Source organism: Rana temporaria, chromosome 4 (assembly GCF_905171775.1).
Source record: "Rana temporaria chromosome 4, aRanTem1.1, whole genome shotgun sequence".
NCBI classification, from domain to species: Eukaryota; Metazoa; Chordata; class Amphibia; order Anura; family Ranidae; genus Rana; species Rana temporaria.
The window spans coordinates 111,363,211-111,381,790 of record NC_053492.1 but is presented as its reverse complement, the minus strand read 5'-3'; positions in this window follow the sequence as shown (position 1 = coordinate 111,381,790).

Genomic DNA, 18,580 nt, shown 5'->3' with positions numbered 1-18,580 from the left:
ATGACTTAAAAAAAAAAACGTTTGGGACTATACAACCGCTTTAAGAAACAAGTGTAACCTATGTGGTTTAAGATCCGCCGCCGCAAGTTTTTGAGGCAAGTGGGTAATTCACAAAACACTTACCTCAAAACTTGCGGCGGCGTATCGTAAATCCCCCGGCGGAATTAAAATTCCGCGGCTAGGGGGAGTGTACTATTCAAATCAGGCGCGTCCCCACGCCGATCGAATAGCCAATGCGCCGTCCGGAAATTTTCCCAGCGTGCATTGCTCCAAATGATGTCGCAAGGACGTCATTGGTTTCGACGTTTACGGAAATTATGTCATCCGTATACGCAAACAACGTAAAAAATTCAAATTTCATCGCGGGAACGACGGCCATACTTAACATTGGCCTCATAGAAGCAGGGGTAAATATACGCCGGGAAAACCCTTACGTAAACGGCGTAAAGTGACTGCGTCGGTCCCGCGTACGTTCGTGAATTGGCGTATCTTGCTGATTTACATATTCTCAACGTAAATCAGCGAGAACGCCCCCAGTGGCCATTTTAAAATTGCAGTTAAGATCCGACGGTGTAACACAGTTACACCTGTCGGATCTTAGGCATATCTATACGTAACTGATTCTGTGAATCAGTCGCATAGATACGACCGACGCAAGTCTGAGATACAACGGTGTATCAGGAGATACACCGTTGTATCTCTATGTGAATCTGGCCCTTAGACTTTAAGTGGTTAAACTTCCTGCATCTACACACAAGTTTGATCTAAGAAGGAAGCCTTAGTTACAATGGTTCATGTTGTTAAAAACATCTGGGCAGTCTGCCACATTTTCTTTACACACACACACACACGTTTATCCCTTTGATCTAAGAAGGAAGCATTCATTACAATGTTTCCTGTTAAGAACTTGGCAGACTGCCCATATATTTTCCTTTGACATCTAAGTGAGCAGATAAAGTCTCTCCACTTGTTATATGAAAGAATCATCAAAATCTGCAATAGAGATCTTCAGGGGGGTTGAATCGAGACCACGATTTTTTTAACGATTAATTGTGCAGCTCTAATGGGCAGGCTGAATGTATCAATCAACTTCGATACAACCATCCTGACAGATTTTACATGTAATTATTGTTGGCGGCTGTTATAGCTGCTAACAATCACTGTGTTGTCCTGGCGGGGGTGGTTTCCCCTGCCGGTAAAACACAATGGCTCCTGGGAGGGATTTTCCTGTCAACATTGACTGTGTTGATGGGTAAATCAAGCAATTTGCGTTTGTTGCAGGAAAGAAAATTGCTCCATCTATGGCCGGCTTTACTCTATTGTTTTGTGTGATGGTTGAAGATGGTGATTATCACTTGCGATAATCGGAAGCCTAAACAAGGTACATTCAGCCTGCCCATTAATGGTTCAAATCTTTGCTGGTTCCTGCTGAACCGGCCAAAATTTGAATCGTGTAAGGCTGGCCCTAAGAAAGGTCCATACAAACCTGACTTAAAAAAAGGGCTTTATACAGAACTTCAGCTGCTTATCTCTGAATCTACGGAGCGTTTTGATGTGTTTGACTAGCATTTGTATTTTTTAAATATGTTTAGTTAAAATTGTCTCAGGTCGTGACAGGTTTGCTGTAGAACTTGTAAAATGCAGCATGCTTTCAGCGGCTTTTTGCATTTGCAATCAGTATCAGATATTTTTATTTCCTTCTGACCTGTACTGCAAGCGTCACTTCATGGTGTATACTGTGCATGAACCTTTTTGACACCTATAAAGTGTCTATGTGAGTAACCCTTAAATGCAGACATGCACTTTTATTGATGACTAATTCTATAAAAGACTTGGATTCCAGGCAAGATTTTATCATGACATACAGAGAGATTAGAGCTATTTTTCATGTTGCATGATATTGCATAAGATTATCATTGGGTACCTGTATTTCTTTGCCTCAATGCAATGGCAGTTCTAATCAAATTCAATAAACCTGCTGTAAAAAGCTGACTCCATATTTATTAAGCTTTACATATATACTAGATTGTAATTTGCTTTATGACGGGTTCCCCTTAAAGTCATTGTAAATGTCAAATTAAAGCAACAACAACAACAAAAAAGTTTATACTTAGCTGAAATTGTACAGAGAAGCCCCGAAACTTCCTCCTCAGGTCCCCCCATCGGCGCTTCTGGCTCCCCTCCACACACACCGCCGGATGCTCCATAGGAAGCTGCTTCCTGTGGGGGCACTCATGGGGGCTCAAGAGCCTCCCTGTCTGTGTACTACAGCGCTGCATCGCATGTGGTGGTGGTGGTGGGGGGGGGGGGGGAATACTACTTTTTACCTTTTTAAAGCATTTGTAACCCTAAAAAGAAAAAAAAGATCCTGTTCCTTTAAAGCATGTTATACAGCACAGTGTAATTTGGCTCTTTGTAACACCTAAAATACCTGGCTGATCCTGCCTGGTTCTGCCCAGCTCCTGCTGAGCCCTGACACCGTGGTCAGTTTGCGTCGCTCCTTCATCCGCAGCTCTCTTCTGTCCTCTCCCCCATCCCTGCCTGTCGGCTCCATCCCCAGCCCTCCTCTCCTGTTGCTAAAATAATTGTGTTTTCTTTCTATAGTTCCCTTTGTTAACATGATGTTGCCCAGTGTATGTGATTTATAAAGATATGCTGCCTAATGGAAAACAAGCTGCGCCACTAATGTGAACACTCAAATATCTATGACACGTAGTGATGTGGTACAAATAAAATGAATTCACATGGAACAAAATGATTTGCCCCATAGGTGAGATGAAAAGTCCCAATGGTTTACAAATAAAATATAAACCAAAAGTAAAAAAAAGTCTGTTTTTCAAAAAAGTGCATCTGATGATATTTGATAGCAGTAAAATATCGTTCTCCTTCAAGCAGATAGTGACATCAATGCAAGACAACCTCAGAATAGTGCACAGATAGACAAGACACCTCCACCTTTCAATCACACTGCCCCTTACCAGAGGGGAAGATCCCAACTAGAGATCTTCTGACGGCAGATGGCTTACTCCCCAGCCAAGGGCTTGTGTGGCAGGATATCCGAGAGCCGAAATTTCTCCCACAGTGTAGTTTAAAACCAATATGGAGAAGGAAGAGTTTAAAGCGGGAGTTCACCCATTAAACTATTTTTTCAAACAATCCCCTTAGATTGATGCTCGTTTTGTCTAGGGGAATCGGCTAGTTGTTTTAAAATATGAGCCGTACTTACCGTTTTCGAGATGCATCTTCCCTGTCGCTTCCGGGTATGGGTCTTCGGGAGCGGGCGTTCCTTCTTGATTGACAGTCTTCCGAGAGGCTTCCGACGGTCGCATCCATCGCGTCACTAGTAGCCGAAAGAAGCTGAACGTCGGTGCGGCTCTATACTGCGCCTGCGCACCGACGTTCGGCTTCTTTCGGAAAATCGTGACGCGATGGATGCGACCGTCGGAAGACTGTCAATCAAAATAGGAACGCCCAGTCCCGCAGCCCATACCCGGAAGCGGCGGAGAAGATGCATCTAGTAAACGGTAAGTACAGCTCATATTTTAAAACAACTAGCCGATTCCCCTAGACAAAACGAGCATGAAGCTAAGGGGAAAAAGTGTCATGTGCGGGTGAACCTCCGCTTTAACTCTTTCCCTTTCTTGGCTGTTTTTTGAGATTCCAGCTAGATCAGTAAGAGACTAATGGATAAGCTATTCTTATATATTGAACATATCCCTTATCCAAGATGGCCACTAGAGCTTTAGGGATTCTGGGAGCTCAGATAGGGGCGGTACCATCTGTGTTTGTTAGATATAAATTGCGGTGAGTCAGTACGCCGCTCGTGCCCCAGGACGAAGTCTTCTAAGACGAAACAGCGTAGGGTAGCGGCGTGCTGAGGAGACCAGCGGGCAGTCACGTGAGGGCCGAGTGGCGATCTGAAATAAGGTATTGGGCAGCATATTTTTATAAATCGCATAGGGAACAATAGAAAGGAACAATAGAAAGAAAAAAGGTGTCTTTACAACTACTTTAATGCAAGGAATGCATGAAGGTAACAAAAACATTAGGCTTTATAACCACTTTAAAACAGGTTTAGGTGGTTTCTAATGTTCTGCACTGAAATTATATATATATATATATATATATATATATATATATATATATATATATATATATATATATATATATATATATATATATATCATTATCAATCAGATACAACATTTATATAGGACATACATACCACTTGCAACCAGCAGTTCAATGCTTAGTGGAACTGTGTATTAAAGTGGAGTTCCACCCATTTTTTTATGTTTGTCTGTGCTGCATGCTCTAATCTCATAGTGTTCAGAATGGACAATTTTTATTTAATTTGTTGCTTGTAAATACCTTTTATTTTGTAGTCCTTCATTACTTCCTCCTCCTTATTTGCCTAGGCTATTTGCAAGGATTTCTAGGATAGGCATCATGTTTCCCAGTAGTCCTTGCAAACCTGACTGAAACCTATTACATTGCTTGTGCACTGAGCATGTGCGAGATATGCAAAGCTGAAATCCAGGAAGTCATACAGTCTGGCTTCATGATGCCCACGCTTAAGATGGCCACGGTCTATTTCTAGATTATAAACGATCTAAATGCTGTAACAACCTAACAAAACGGACCTTAGTTTACAGACTAACTTTACTAGAATACATTAAGCTTGTTTATTACAGGGGTATTTATATTTAAAAAGTGAAATTGTGGGTGGAACTCCCCTTTAATGTTTGGCAGCCGTGCAAAGAAATAGACCTACATAGCAGAGTCCCTCCCTCATCTCTACTGGGATGTCTGAACTAGTCAATGCAGGCAGCCTGCCAGCATTATGTGCTAATTGTTACGAAAACATCATGTAATTAATAAATGTTTCATATATTAAATATGTAAAATCCTAAACCTATAAAGAGAATGTGTGAGGGGGATGGGGGGGGGGGGCGGGTTGACGGAGTGACCGACAAGGTAAGTACATGCTTTTAAGGTTCCTTATAGTAGTATTCACCTGTTGCCTACAACATTATGATAAAAGTACAAGTTTTATTTAAGTGCAAGTGCCCAAACATATAGAAAGATGTTGATTAGAAGAACTAAACAGAATAGCAAAAAAAATAATTGATTTGTGTTGGAGATGGCCAAAATTACATATGTGCTGCAAATTCACAATAAAACATCTTTACATAAGAAGAACAAGGACCAGTCTAAGGCCCCATACACACTATTAGATATTCTTCAGATTTACCAAAACCATATAATATGAGGTTAAAGTGGTTGTAAACCTTTACAGACCACTTTAATCTACAGGTAAGCATACATTAATGCTTACCTGTAAGTCCAAGAAATATCTCCTTAACCTAAAGGCTTAAGGAGATATTTTTCTAAAAAGGGGCACCGACATCTATGGCGCATGCGCACCGTAGACAACGTCGCAAGTGCACTGAGTGTGCCGTTAGTGAAGGCGATCGTCCCGCCACTAGCTGCTCCCGCACTAGTGACGTACCCGGAACTCACTCCGGGAAAGGTGGAGGAGGTGATCGAGGACCGCTTCGGGGACTTCGATCTCAGGTAAGTATTTCATAATGGTTGGGTTGGTTGTCGAGTTATTAGGGGAATTTATTTTCTAGGGGTTTTTTTTTTTTTTTTTTTGTTTTTTTCTTTGGGGGGGGGAGGGGTTGGTATTTTTTTTGGGGGGGGTTTCTCTCCCCCTTTTTTTTTTTTTTTTTTTCTCTCTCATTCTTTGTTTCCACTTTCTCTCCCTTCCCCTCAACGTCGGAGATGGAGGGATTAAAAATAACCTCCCTGAACGCAAAGGGACTTAATGTCCCAGAAAAACGCAGGATGTTGCTGAACGATTTGCGACATTCAGAGACAGATATTGCCTACATACAGGAGACTCACTTTAGGACGGGGGGGCTCCCACTATTGCAAAATAGGTTCTTCCCTTCGGCCTACCACGCAGGGAACCAGGAAGCAAAATCCAAGGGGGTCTCTATTTTGATTTCTAATAGGATCCCATGGACATTAGAAAATTGCTATCGAGACCCAAAAGGGAGATACCTTTTTTTAAAAGGGAAGATAGGAGAAACAAAAGTGACTTTAGCTACAGTGTATGTGCCTAATGTACATCAAGATACCTTTATGAGGAAGACTCTCAAAGAATTGATGGAGTTTTCAGAAGGCAAATTGATTTTGGGGGGGGATTTTAATATCCCCCTGAATCCAAAGATAGATACCTCAAGGGGAACTTCGTCTATCACAGAGGGGGTCAGACGGGAGGTCCTACGTAGACTGTACGAAATCCAGCTGGTGGATGCATGGAGGATGTTACATGGGGAAGAGAGGGACTACACCTTTTTCTCCAATCCCCACCAGGTGTACTCCAGGATAGATCTCTTCATGATACCTCACTATCTGATCTCCTCTGTGAAGGAGGTGTCCATTGGTAGTATTACATGGTCGGATCATGCCCCAGTTAGCCTGCGTATCTCACTATCTGGCATAGGGCTTGCACAGGAGAGAAGGTGGCGTCTAAATGAAAGCCTCTTGCAGAATAGGGAAGTGAGAGAAGATGTTGCTCGGGAAATCACAGAATATTTCCAAATGAATGCTACCCCCGGGAGTAATCTAGGGATGGTGTGGGAAGCGCACAAAGCGGTGATCAGGGGGGTCCTTATCAGACATGGATCGATTCTAAAAAGGAAGCGAGAACAGCAGGTTAAAAATTTACTAACAGAGATCCAGGAATTAGAACTACAACATAAAAAGACACATACCCCTCAAACAGGCAGAGAATTGAGCCACCTGAGAAGGCAGTTGACAGAGATCCTACGCTATAAGGCCAAAGCAATAATACAAAGGGGAAGGAAAATAAATTACGAATTTGGAGACAAGTGTAGTAAACTACTAGCTGGGAAATTGAAAGAGAAGAGTCAACAAACGTATGTCCCGCAAATCAAGGGGAAGGAGGGACAATTAAAACGTACGCCAAAGGAGATAGTGGAGGAGTTTGGGAGATATTACTCCTCTCTATATAATTTGGCACAGCTACCAGTAGCCCCACCCAAAATAGAAGAATATCTTTCAGCAATGGACTTAGCTAGGTTACCATCAATAGCTCAGGCCAGTTTAGACACCCCCATCTCGATAGAAGAAATAGAGGCAACGTTAAAAACTATGAAGGAAGGGAAAGCCCCGGGACCGGATGGCTATACGATAAGATATTATAAAGAATTTGTAACACTGCTGAGAGGGCAGTTAGCGGAGTTTCTCAATGCAGTAGGCCAGACGGCTGGGTTCCCGCCGGACGCATTACTAGCTCAAATTATAGTCATTCCCAAAGATGGGAAAGATCCGGCGGAGTGCGGCAGCTATAGGCCGATTTCATTGTTAAACTCCGATTTAAAACTCTTTACGAAGTTACTAGCAAGACGGATCCAAGTATGGTTACCCGAGCTAGTCGATATGGATCAAGTCGGATTCGTACCTACACGGGAGGCAAGAGATGGTACAATAAGGGTTCTTAATCTGGTGCAGGAGGCCACTGACGGGGACATCCCTTGCGTGTTCCTAAATACTGATGCCGAGAAGGCTTTTGATAGAGTGAGCTGGAATTTCCTGTTCTCAGTACTGAGACACGTGGGCCTGGGGGAGAATATGTTAAGGTGGATAGGAAGTGTTTATACAGACCCACGTGCCTCAGTGAGAGTTAACGGGATGTTCTCTAAAACTTTCCAAATCACAAACGGAACGCGCCAGGGATGTCCCCTGTCACCACTACTATTTGTGCTATCTTTGGAGCCCTTATTAAATAAAATACGCCAAAATCCGGATATACAGGGTATACAGATAGGGGGGAGAAGGCATAAAATAACCGCATTTGCAGATGACTTGCTGTTTACTATATCAAACCCTCACGTATCTCTTCCCAATCTCGTCAAAGAAATCGCTAAATTCGGAGAGCTCTCCAACCTAAAAATAAACCAAGCAAAATCTGAAGCAATGAGTGTGTCAATGACACCCCAGAAACAGTCAATTATACAACAAAACTTTGGTTTTAAGTGGAAGACTGCGCTAAAATACTTGGGTACCCTGATTCCAGCAAACATAAAAGAAGTTTTTAAAATAAATTTTCCACCTCTTCTTACTTCAATAAGAATGCTACTAGAGAAATGGCAACATGGACTACATTCATGGTTCGGCAGAAATAATATAGTCAAGATGAGCATCCTGCCAAAGATTACGTATTTGTTTCAAACACTGCCGATATTGATACCATCGGCCTTCCTACGGCAAATTAGTGCCCTCCTGATGAAATTCATCTGGGCAGGGAAAAAGGCAAGAATTAAGAAAGAGGTGATGAGGTTACCCAAGTGTTTTGGGGGGATGGCAGTCCCGGATATTGCCAAATATTATCAAGCGGCACATTTGACGAGATTGATAGACTGGTGTAGAAACGGACACTATAAAAGGTGGGTTGAGGTAGAACAGCAGACCTGTCCAATAACACTAAGTAGAGCCCCTTGGTGTTATAAGTTATTGCCAAGTAAGATGAAGAAACATCCCATAATTGGCCCAACGTTGTCAATCGCAGCTAAAATATGTAAAAATCCAAAATTCTCATCGAAGTGTTCTCCCCTGTTCCCTATATTAGGGAACCCAGGCTTCATACCAGGTACAGCAGGAGCAGTTTTTAATAAATTAAAACAAAGGGGTAAAGTACAGGTATCACATTTTCTGCAAACTGGTATGTGGCCATCATTGGAGGCCCTAACAAAGAGAGGAGGGAATTATGAGTTATCCTTTTGGCAAGCATTTCAAATAAGCAACTTTTTAAGATCCCTGGGACAACCATCTAATTTTCGGCGACAACTAACAAAATTTGAACAATACTGCGACGAGGAGGAACCAATACAAAGAGTGAGTTCAAAGATGTATAGACTATTGAATTCCCCTCAGGAGGATTTTGAGTTGCCGGGACTGGGGAAATGGGAAAGAGATCTGGGGAGAAATTTCTCACAGACTCAACGTAAACACATAATTCACTTAGCACTAAACTCCTCAATATCTACGCGAATACAGGAATCCAATTATAAATTATTGTTCCAATGGTATTATACACCAGTAAGGTTACATAAATTTTCTAAAGGCTACTCAGAGTATTGTTGGAGATGTGGTGTGGAGCAGGGAACCTTGCTGCATATATTTTGGTCCTGTGCAAAAGTAAGAGATTACTGGAAGGAAGTCCAGAGAATTGTTCAAAAATTTACGGAGCACCAGATTCAGGAGGATCCAGCTTTTTTTCTGCTCCATTGCTCACAAATCCCAGTGCGAGAGTACAAAAAGATGGTGATATGTCACATGATAAATACTGCCAGAAATGGAATAACATTACAATGGAGAGACAGTAGATCACCCTCTATTGCGAGATGGCTCAATAGAGTGAGAGAGACTGGAGCTATAGAAGACCTGATCCTCTCAGCCCGGAACAAAAGGGAACAGTATGTAGAAACTTGGACAGGTTGGAATCAGTTTATGAGTACGGAAGAGGGGAAGAGATTACTGGTGGAATAGATAGGGGAGAGAAGATTCCTTTTTGGGTAGAAGTGAAAAGGGAGAGGCCGAAGGGTTGAAGTAAGGGAGGATCCGTCCGTCTCCGGCGAGGTAGGGGAGGGAGAGGAGGGGAGGGGGTTGGCGGGGTTTTCCCTTTTTTTTTTGGTTGTTGTTTTGTTGAGGATTATGTTGATTCTAGGTTTAAGGGGGGGTTAGGTGGGGTATAGGAATGGACAAGGGAACAGAGGGGAGGAAGAAGTGTGAGGTCAATACAGTGGTATTAGGAAACGGGAAAAGAAGTTACTGATAAAAGGCAGGCGGGCTTGGGAATAGAGCAAGAGGACCGGGGAGGTACTGCTTTTGGTTTATTCTTCTTAAGTTTCTGAATCCCCACCTGTTTATTTGCTAGCCCATCATAAGTGGGTAGTGATAAGAACTATATGATTATGTATCCATTGTATAAGATATGTTAACCTTCTGTGAACCTTACCATAAAAGAAAAATAAAATAAAAGATTTAAATATGAAAAAAAAAAAAGTATTTCATAATGAGCTAGTATGCTATGCATACTAGCTCATTATGCCTTTCTCTTGCAGGTGGGTTTTTTTCCGGATTTTTTTTAAGAGGATTTACTTCTTCTTTTAAACCTTGATGCCGCGTACACAAGAATGTTTTTCGGGTTGTAAAAAAATATGTTTTTAATGGTCTAGAAAAAACAACGTTTTTTTCAACCCGATCGTTAAAACGGTCTTGCCCACAAACGATCGCGAAAAAAAATGCTCTAGCAAAGCGCGGTGACGTACAACACGTACGGCGGCAGTATAAAGAGGAAGTTCCATTCGGATGGCGCCACCCTTGGGGCTGCTTTTGCTGATTTCGTGTTAGTAAAAGACGATTCGCGCTTTTCAGTCTGTTACAGCGTGATGAATGTGCTTACTCCATTACGAACGGTAGTTTTACCAGAACGAACGCTCCCGTCTCATAACTTGCTTCTGAGCTTCTGCTTCTGAGCGTTGTTAAAGCCCGTTGTTCTGCTTCTGAGCGTTGTTAAAGCCCACACACGACAATTTTTTACAACGTTAAAAACGTAGTAAAAAATTAGAGCATGTTCGAAATTTTTAAATGGCCATTTTTTACATTGTGAAAAATGCTCTGGAGCCCACACACAATCGTTTTTAATGACATAAAAAAAAAAAAACATGGGCCCGGATTCACAAACCACTTGCGCCGACGTATCTCGAGATACGCCGCGTAAGTGCAAATATGCGCCGTCGTATCTGTGCGCCGTGCCCACAAAGCTAAGATATGCCTGAAAATAGGCTTCATCCGACCGACGTAACTTGCCTACGCCGGCGTAGAGTAGGCGCATATTTACGCTGGACGTATTTGGCGCACCCATTGATTTTCTATTCACATATGCAAATTAGGGAGATACGCCGATTCACGAACGTCCGTCCGTCCGACGCAGTGCGCGCAAAGTCATACGTCCGGCGTAAAGTTATGCCCCATAAAGGAGGTGTAACTCAGCAGCATCCATCTAAAGGGCTGCACCAGGGTACACAAGCCGACGTATTTTACGTAGGACGTGAATATGACTAGGCATAGGTTACGTTCACGCCGTAGGCAGTGATCCGTCGTATCTTAGGGAGTAGATCCGACATGATTCTGAGCATGCGCACTGGGATGCGTCCACGGAACGGCACATGCGCCGTTTATTATACGTATCTGTCTAAGACTCAACCCATCATTTGCATGGGGTCACGCCTCATTTGCATGGCTCACGCCAACTTCCACATACGCCTAGGAAACCCAGCACAGATTTGGCAGCACTGGCTTTGTGAATCCAGTGCTTGCCTCTCTGCGCTACGTCGGCGTAGCGTATATGAGATACGCTACGGCGTCATAAATATGCGCCGATGTCTGTGAATCCGGGCCTTCATTTTTTACAACCCGAAAAACGGTCGTGTGTACGCGGCATAAGAGTTTCAATTTGTATGCAATCAGGCAGGCCCTTGCACTACATGGTTTTGTTAAATCTGAAGAAAAAAATCTGCAGAAAATCTAATAGTGTGTATGGGGCCTAAGTGTATGCAGTGAATATTTTTTTGAATTGGTGCAACTGCAGAACTACAGTACTTAATTATGAGGCTGAGACTTGCATAGAGCTCACCTACTGTAGGATCTCTCCCTCCTTGGTTCCTACGATCTTCATAACATCGATCCGCTGGAATTGATCCGCGGACCGGCTCCAGCGGATAGATCCCCTGGTGTGTACGATCCAGCGGATCTGTTTCCGCGGATTTTTGTCCCCGGGGATGGATTTCCAGCGGATCAAAATTTCTTGACATGCTAAGAAATCTATCCGCTGGAATCCATTCCAACGGATTGATCCGCTGGTCTGTACAGACTCACCGGATCAATCCGTCCGAATCCATCCCCCGCATGCGTCGTAATGATTCGACGCATGCGTGGAATTCCTTATATGACAGCGTCGCGCACGTCGCCACGTCATCATCGCGGCAACGGCGCGACACGTCACTGCGGACGGAATTCCGCGGGGATTTTGATCTCATGGTTAGTACAACCATGAGATCAAAATTCGCCAGAGGATTTATCCGCGGAAACGGTCCCCCGGACCGTTTCCGCGGATAAATCCTCTCGTGTGTACCCGGCCTTAGTGTGCTTAGTGTGTCACAGTATTCAAACTCTGTCCAGGATGGGGAATAGGACGGAGGAAGATTTCTCCTAAAAGAAGGATTAACACATCATTCTAACTGTAAATTATATCCCTTGTGATGATTTTTTATTTTAGTTTAGCAACCTTAAACCTGTTATACTTGCCTGCTCTCTTGCAGTGGTTTTGTACAGAGCAGCCCAGATCTACCTCTTGTCGGGGTCCCTCTTCTGTGCTCCTGGCTCCTCCCTCCTGTTCAGTGCCCCCACAGCAGGGGAAGGAGAAGCCGCCGGGTGAAGCGCTGCCCGCCATAGGTGGGGTAGGTGCTCTGGTGCTCCTGATGACTCGACCGACTGTGGTCGCCACTGCCTTAAAAATATTTTATTTAACACTCGTTGGTTATTTACCAATTTATTCACAATACTGATAGTAATGATAAGGTTGTACCTATACAAAATGAGTTTAAAAAAATGTACTTTTGAAAAGTCAAAAATGGCTTTAAAAATAATGATCATACATCTTATATTAGTAAATATACATACTATTAGAAACACTATAGTACTTATTTGATGGCGCAAAAGCTGTTAGCAGAATTTAGCCACTTCCATACAGGGCACTTGTACACCTTCCCGCCCAGACCAATTCTTAGCTTTCAGCGCTGTTGCACTTTGAATGACAATTGCGCGGTCGTGCTACACTGTACCCAAACTAAATTTTAATAATTTTGTACCCACAAATAGAGCTTTCTTTTGGTGGTATTTGATCGTGTAAAAGGTAAAGTGTAGCGCCGGTACAACTCAGTTCTGCCCGGGATTCCCCAGACAGAGTAAGACACTCCTGAACCAGGAGTGATCAAATTATATCCCCCACAGGTGTGGTGAATAAACTTGTATATATCACCCTTGTGAATGCTATATACAAACAAAGAAAATTATACGTGAATAGGTGTATGTGCCCATATACTAAGAAATGACAAAATTTCCAAAAATAAATAAATAAGGTGAATCAAACCTAACCAAACACCAATATGTTCAACTAGTGTTAGTGCAGGTCCCTGTGGGTCAATTCAGCAACTACATAAACTTGGAAACAATATAAATAATATTAGTAACCACAAGGGAGGATGTCAAATCTCCCAATGTTCAGTCGTTTGCATATAAACTGAACAACAACCATAAACTTGGAAAGTCCTTAGAGGAAAAACCCCTACAGTCCTTGTGGACAGTTTAAACAGAAATATAGTCCTTCCTCCTGTTAGTGGTAATAAACAATTATATATTCTTCCCACTTGTATGAACTTGTTTAGATAAGATTCTTCAGCAACACATTCCAATCAACTCAGAAGGGATAGTAAATGGATACTCTTACCAGATTCCAATGACCCACTGCTCATCATACGATGGGTGGGTCTCCAATGCTTGTATGGGCCGATTGCCCTCTCTGGTGTCCCTTGCGGTGGTATCCTCCCAAAACTCTTCAAAGCCTGTATGATGTCAGGATGTTTGCTAATAGAAGAATTGTACTCACAATCCAGGGGGGGATCGGATATTTCCAAAGGATGGTTGGTAAAACGTAGTAATGCCAGTTATTGATCACACCAGGGTATGTGAGGAAAAAAGAGAAAAAAGGAACTCCTCATAGTGTAAAAAAGTTGTGATTTAATAAATGTACACCAGGGTGGACACCCACCGAACAACAGAGGTAAGGGGAAGGGACCTCGAGGTAAACACAACAACCCGAGGGACCATTCACGGGAAGGACGATCACATGACTATTCACCTTATAGTGGAAATCATAGTGAATACCCCCCGAGGCATCCCCACACCACCCCGAGACGAGGAGGGGGTGGGGCCCCCACATATAGGGATTATCCACCAAGACCATATGACCAATATGGATACATGAATGGAGAAGACAACCAACATGATAGATCTCCTTATCACTATAATCAGGACCAACCAAGACCGAATTACCCAGGGGATTTTTACAGGGATCATGCCAACTACAACAGAGGGGAAGAACAAAACGGGGCACGAGAGGGGGGCGGCGCGCCCGGTCGAAAAAGGCCAAGAGTGTAGTAGGGGCAGGCATTTTTAACCTTAGCAACACTGTACTCACAGAGGCAGAAAAAGTTGTCTTGGATAAGGGTCTAAAATTTGTTCCCCCGAAAAGTATGAACAAATTTAATACATTTATAGACGTTCAGAAATTTGTGCGCAAGCTCAATATTCAACGATATTTCCTAAGTAATCCAACTAGGCCTAATCTCCCAGAAGTGACTTCAGAAATCATCCACACAGGTCTCTCGAACCCATCTCTATTTAACCCACCTTGCCCGATGGCACCTAGTGTGAAGGTTTTTAGGGATTTGGTTCTGAAAGACCTGGATGACCTCCCCCTTAAACACACTTACTCTGACCCTAATATCAAGAAGGGCCTAAGGAGTTTATGTGAACGTAAGGATCTTATCATCCGCCCGGCGGATAAAGGGGGAGGAATCGTGATCCTCGACAAATCGGCCTACCATGAGGAAATGCTTAGAATATTATGAGATACTGAAACCTACACCAAATTACCTTCCAATCCCACCAATGTTTTTAAAACCTCACTGACAAAACTCATTGAAGATGGAACCCGCAAGGGGATTCTGGATAAAAAAGAACGAGCTTATCTGATCCCAAAAGTACCACGCATCCCGATGATGTACTTTTTACCTAAAATTCACAAAGATAGTGTCCACCCACCGGGGAGGCCTATTATTAGTGGGATCAATTCCGTCACAGCACGTTTGGGCAAATACGTTGACTTCCATCTCCAGCCTATAGTCAAGGATATTCCCTCCTACCTAAATGACACCAGGCACGTTATCTCCCTCCTTCAGGACATAGTGTATGAGGAGGACATCTTGCTGGTCACAGCGGATGTCGCTTCTTTATACACTAGTATCGCTCACAACCTAGGACATCAAGCAGTTGAATGTTTTTTGGAGCGATCTGAGGCCTTTCCTGCCATACAAAAGAGTTTCATTATGGACCTTCTGCGGTTTGCCACTGCGCATAATTATTTTTGGTACAGTGGTGAATATTACATTCAACGCAAAGGAGTGGCAATGGGGGCTAAATTTGCCCCCAGCTTGGCCAACATATTTATGGCCAAGTGGGAGGAGGATGTCGTCTATGCTTATAATCGACCAGAAGTAATACTCTGGGCTCGATACATAGACGACATCCTCCTCCTATGGAGGGGGGATCAAGAGTCCCTTACTGAATTTATGACTATTCTGAATTCTAATGACTTGGGTATTAGCCTCTCCTATGAGGCTAGTTACTCTAGCATCCACTTTTTGGATTTGGAGATCTTTGTCCAAAACAAACAGCTGGTTACCAGAACATACTTCAAGAGTACCGATCGGAATGGATACATACCGGTGGACAGCTGTCACCATCCATCCTGGTTGTCCTCGGTACCTAAGAGCCAGTTGTTGCGCATCAGACGTAACTGCTCGAACGTTGAGGATTATCAGGTGCAGGCACAGACCCTCAAGCAGAGGTTCCTGGATAAAGGGTATTCAGGCCCTCTAATAGACAGGGAAATTAATAGAGTGGCGATGATCGACAGAAACTTACTCACCGTGACACGACACAGAGTCGCACGAGAGTCTAAGTTTAAAAATTATTTTTTTACCTCTTTTTCGGTACAGTACAGACAGATAAAGGGCATTATTTCTAGACACTGGGGAATTTTGAAAAGCGATGGCATTTTGGGGCCATCGCTTCCTGACAATGCCGGAATAATATATAGAGGGGCCTCTTCATTGAGGAACCAGATTGCCCCAAATGTCTCTGACCCCCCTATAAAACCTTCTTTTTTTCCTCTTTCAAAAGGCTACCATCCTTGTAGGAGATGCTCAGTGTGTATTAATAATACATGTGGTAGGTAGAAGACCACAAGCTTTAAATCCACATACACGGGAATAGAATACCCCATGCGACATTTTTTTACGTGTGCAACAACGCACATAGTGTATCTGATCACCTGCCCTTGTGGAAAACAGTACGTTGGTCGTACCATACGGAGCTTTTCCACAAGGGTAGGTGAACATGTAGCCAAGATTTTGAAGGGCCGTACCAACCACACCGTTCCCAGACACTATGTGGAAAGACATAACAAAAAATTGGAGGGGACAAGCTTCCAGATTATAGACAGGTTTGTTCCCCATTGGAGGGGGAAACCTAAAACCAGGGGCGTGTCTAAGCTGGAGGTATTTTGGATTTTCCAATTGAAGAGTTTTGTTCCATATGGATTAAACGTAGAATGGGACGTTAATGCCTTTATCAACCAGGCTTAATATTGTGGTTTCTAACAGTGTCTCATTTAGATATAGGTTTTGGTCTGATAAGTTATTTAGTTCCTAATTTTTCAAGTATGGTTTATTTTGGCCAGTATCATCCCATCTGTCTGGACTCTGGCACTTACCTTCCCATTCTCCCGGTGAATGTTGGAACACTTTGATTTTTATATCTCTGGTTTTCCATAGGAGGGAACTGTGGGGTTTATAATTATTTGCCTTTACGTCAATGACTTCTGTGAAGAGCACCACCCTCACTTGTCCACAAGATGCCGCTGCCATATTCATGGGCCTGTAATCCATTTGGTTACAGAGCGTGGGAACGAGGCGTGGAGCGCATCGTGACACGCGGACATACGTCAGGTGGACATAGAGGGCGCATGTGCGTGATGTCATGATGCCGGTCCGGCGGAACGCACGCCTGCCCTTACCCAATGGGAACACAGTAGGAGACGTCCTCCTATCAGGAGGCGGACAGGCATAACCACTATGCCTTACTATTGGCCATGACGCTCCCCACTACTTCCGGGTCTTGGAGCGCAGCTCGAGACATTATTCCTTGATTGGAACGCACGCCCGAACCGGCTGTTGAGCGGGGAACGATTCCAGACAGGTGGGTTTTCGCTATATATAGGCAGAGGATGGCGCAGGCCCGTGTACACACCCCAGTAGAAGTCCAAATCGAGACGAAACCGGTAGGGTACACAGGTCATACCGCCATCATCTGCAACATTCTGTGGATTTCTTCTGCCTTGTCACAGGGCATTGAAGTTTATACTTGCTGCATGTTTTCTGTTTGGATTGTTTTTTGGATTTCCCCACTGAATTTTATTGTGAAATTGTATCCAGAGTGTTGACTTTGTGTAGTGACACCAGTTTGAAGTTTTTTTTATCAAATCACAACTTTTTTACACTATGAGGAGTTCCTTTTTTCTCTTTTTCCCTCACATACCCTGGTGTGATCAATAACTGGCATTACTACGTTTTACCAACCATCCTTTGGAAATATCCGATCCCCCCCTGGATTGTGAGTACAATTCTTCTATTAGCAAACATCCTGACATCATACAGGCTTTGAAGAGTTTTGGGAGGATACCACCGCAAGGGACACCAGAGAGGGCAATCGGCCCATACAAGCATTGGAGACCCACCCATCGTATGATGAGCAGTGGGTCATTGGAATCTGGTAAGAGTATCCATTTACTATCCCTTCTGAGTTGATTGGAATGTGTTGCTGAAGAATCTTATCTCAACAAGTTCATACAAGTGGGAAGAATATATAATTGTTTATTACCACTAACAGGAGGAAGGACTATATTTCTGTTTAAACAAGGACTGTAGGGGTTTTTCCTCTAAGGACTTTCCAAGTTTATGGTTGTTGTTCAGTTTATATGCAAACGACTGAACATTGGAAGATTTGACATCCTCCCTTGTGGTTACTAATATTATTTATATTGTTTCCAAGTTTATGTAGTTGCTGAATTGACCCACAGGGACCTGCACTAACACTAGTTGAACATATTGGTGTTTGGTTAGGTTTGATTCACCTTATTTATTTATTTTTGGAAATTTTGTCATTTCTTAGTATATGGGCACATACACCAATTCACGTATAATTTTCTTTGTTTGTATATAGCATTCACAAGGGTGATATATACAAGTTTATTCACCACACCTGTGGGGGATATAATTTGATCACTCCTGGTTCAGGAGTGTCTTACTCTGTCTGGGGAATCCCGGGCAGAACTGAGTTGTACCGGCGCTACACTTTACCTTTTACACTTTCTTCACAAATACATTTTGTGTGTTGGCTGCCTACTTACATTTTATTTTAGTTTGCGCAATATTTTCACGCTCACTTTTCCTGGTGGTATTTGATCACCTCTGGGATACTTATTTTCTGCAAAAAAAATAAAAAAATGACCGAAAATTTAGAAAAAAAACGTTTTTTTTTTGTTTCTGTTATAAAACATTGTAAATAAGTACGTTTTCTCCTT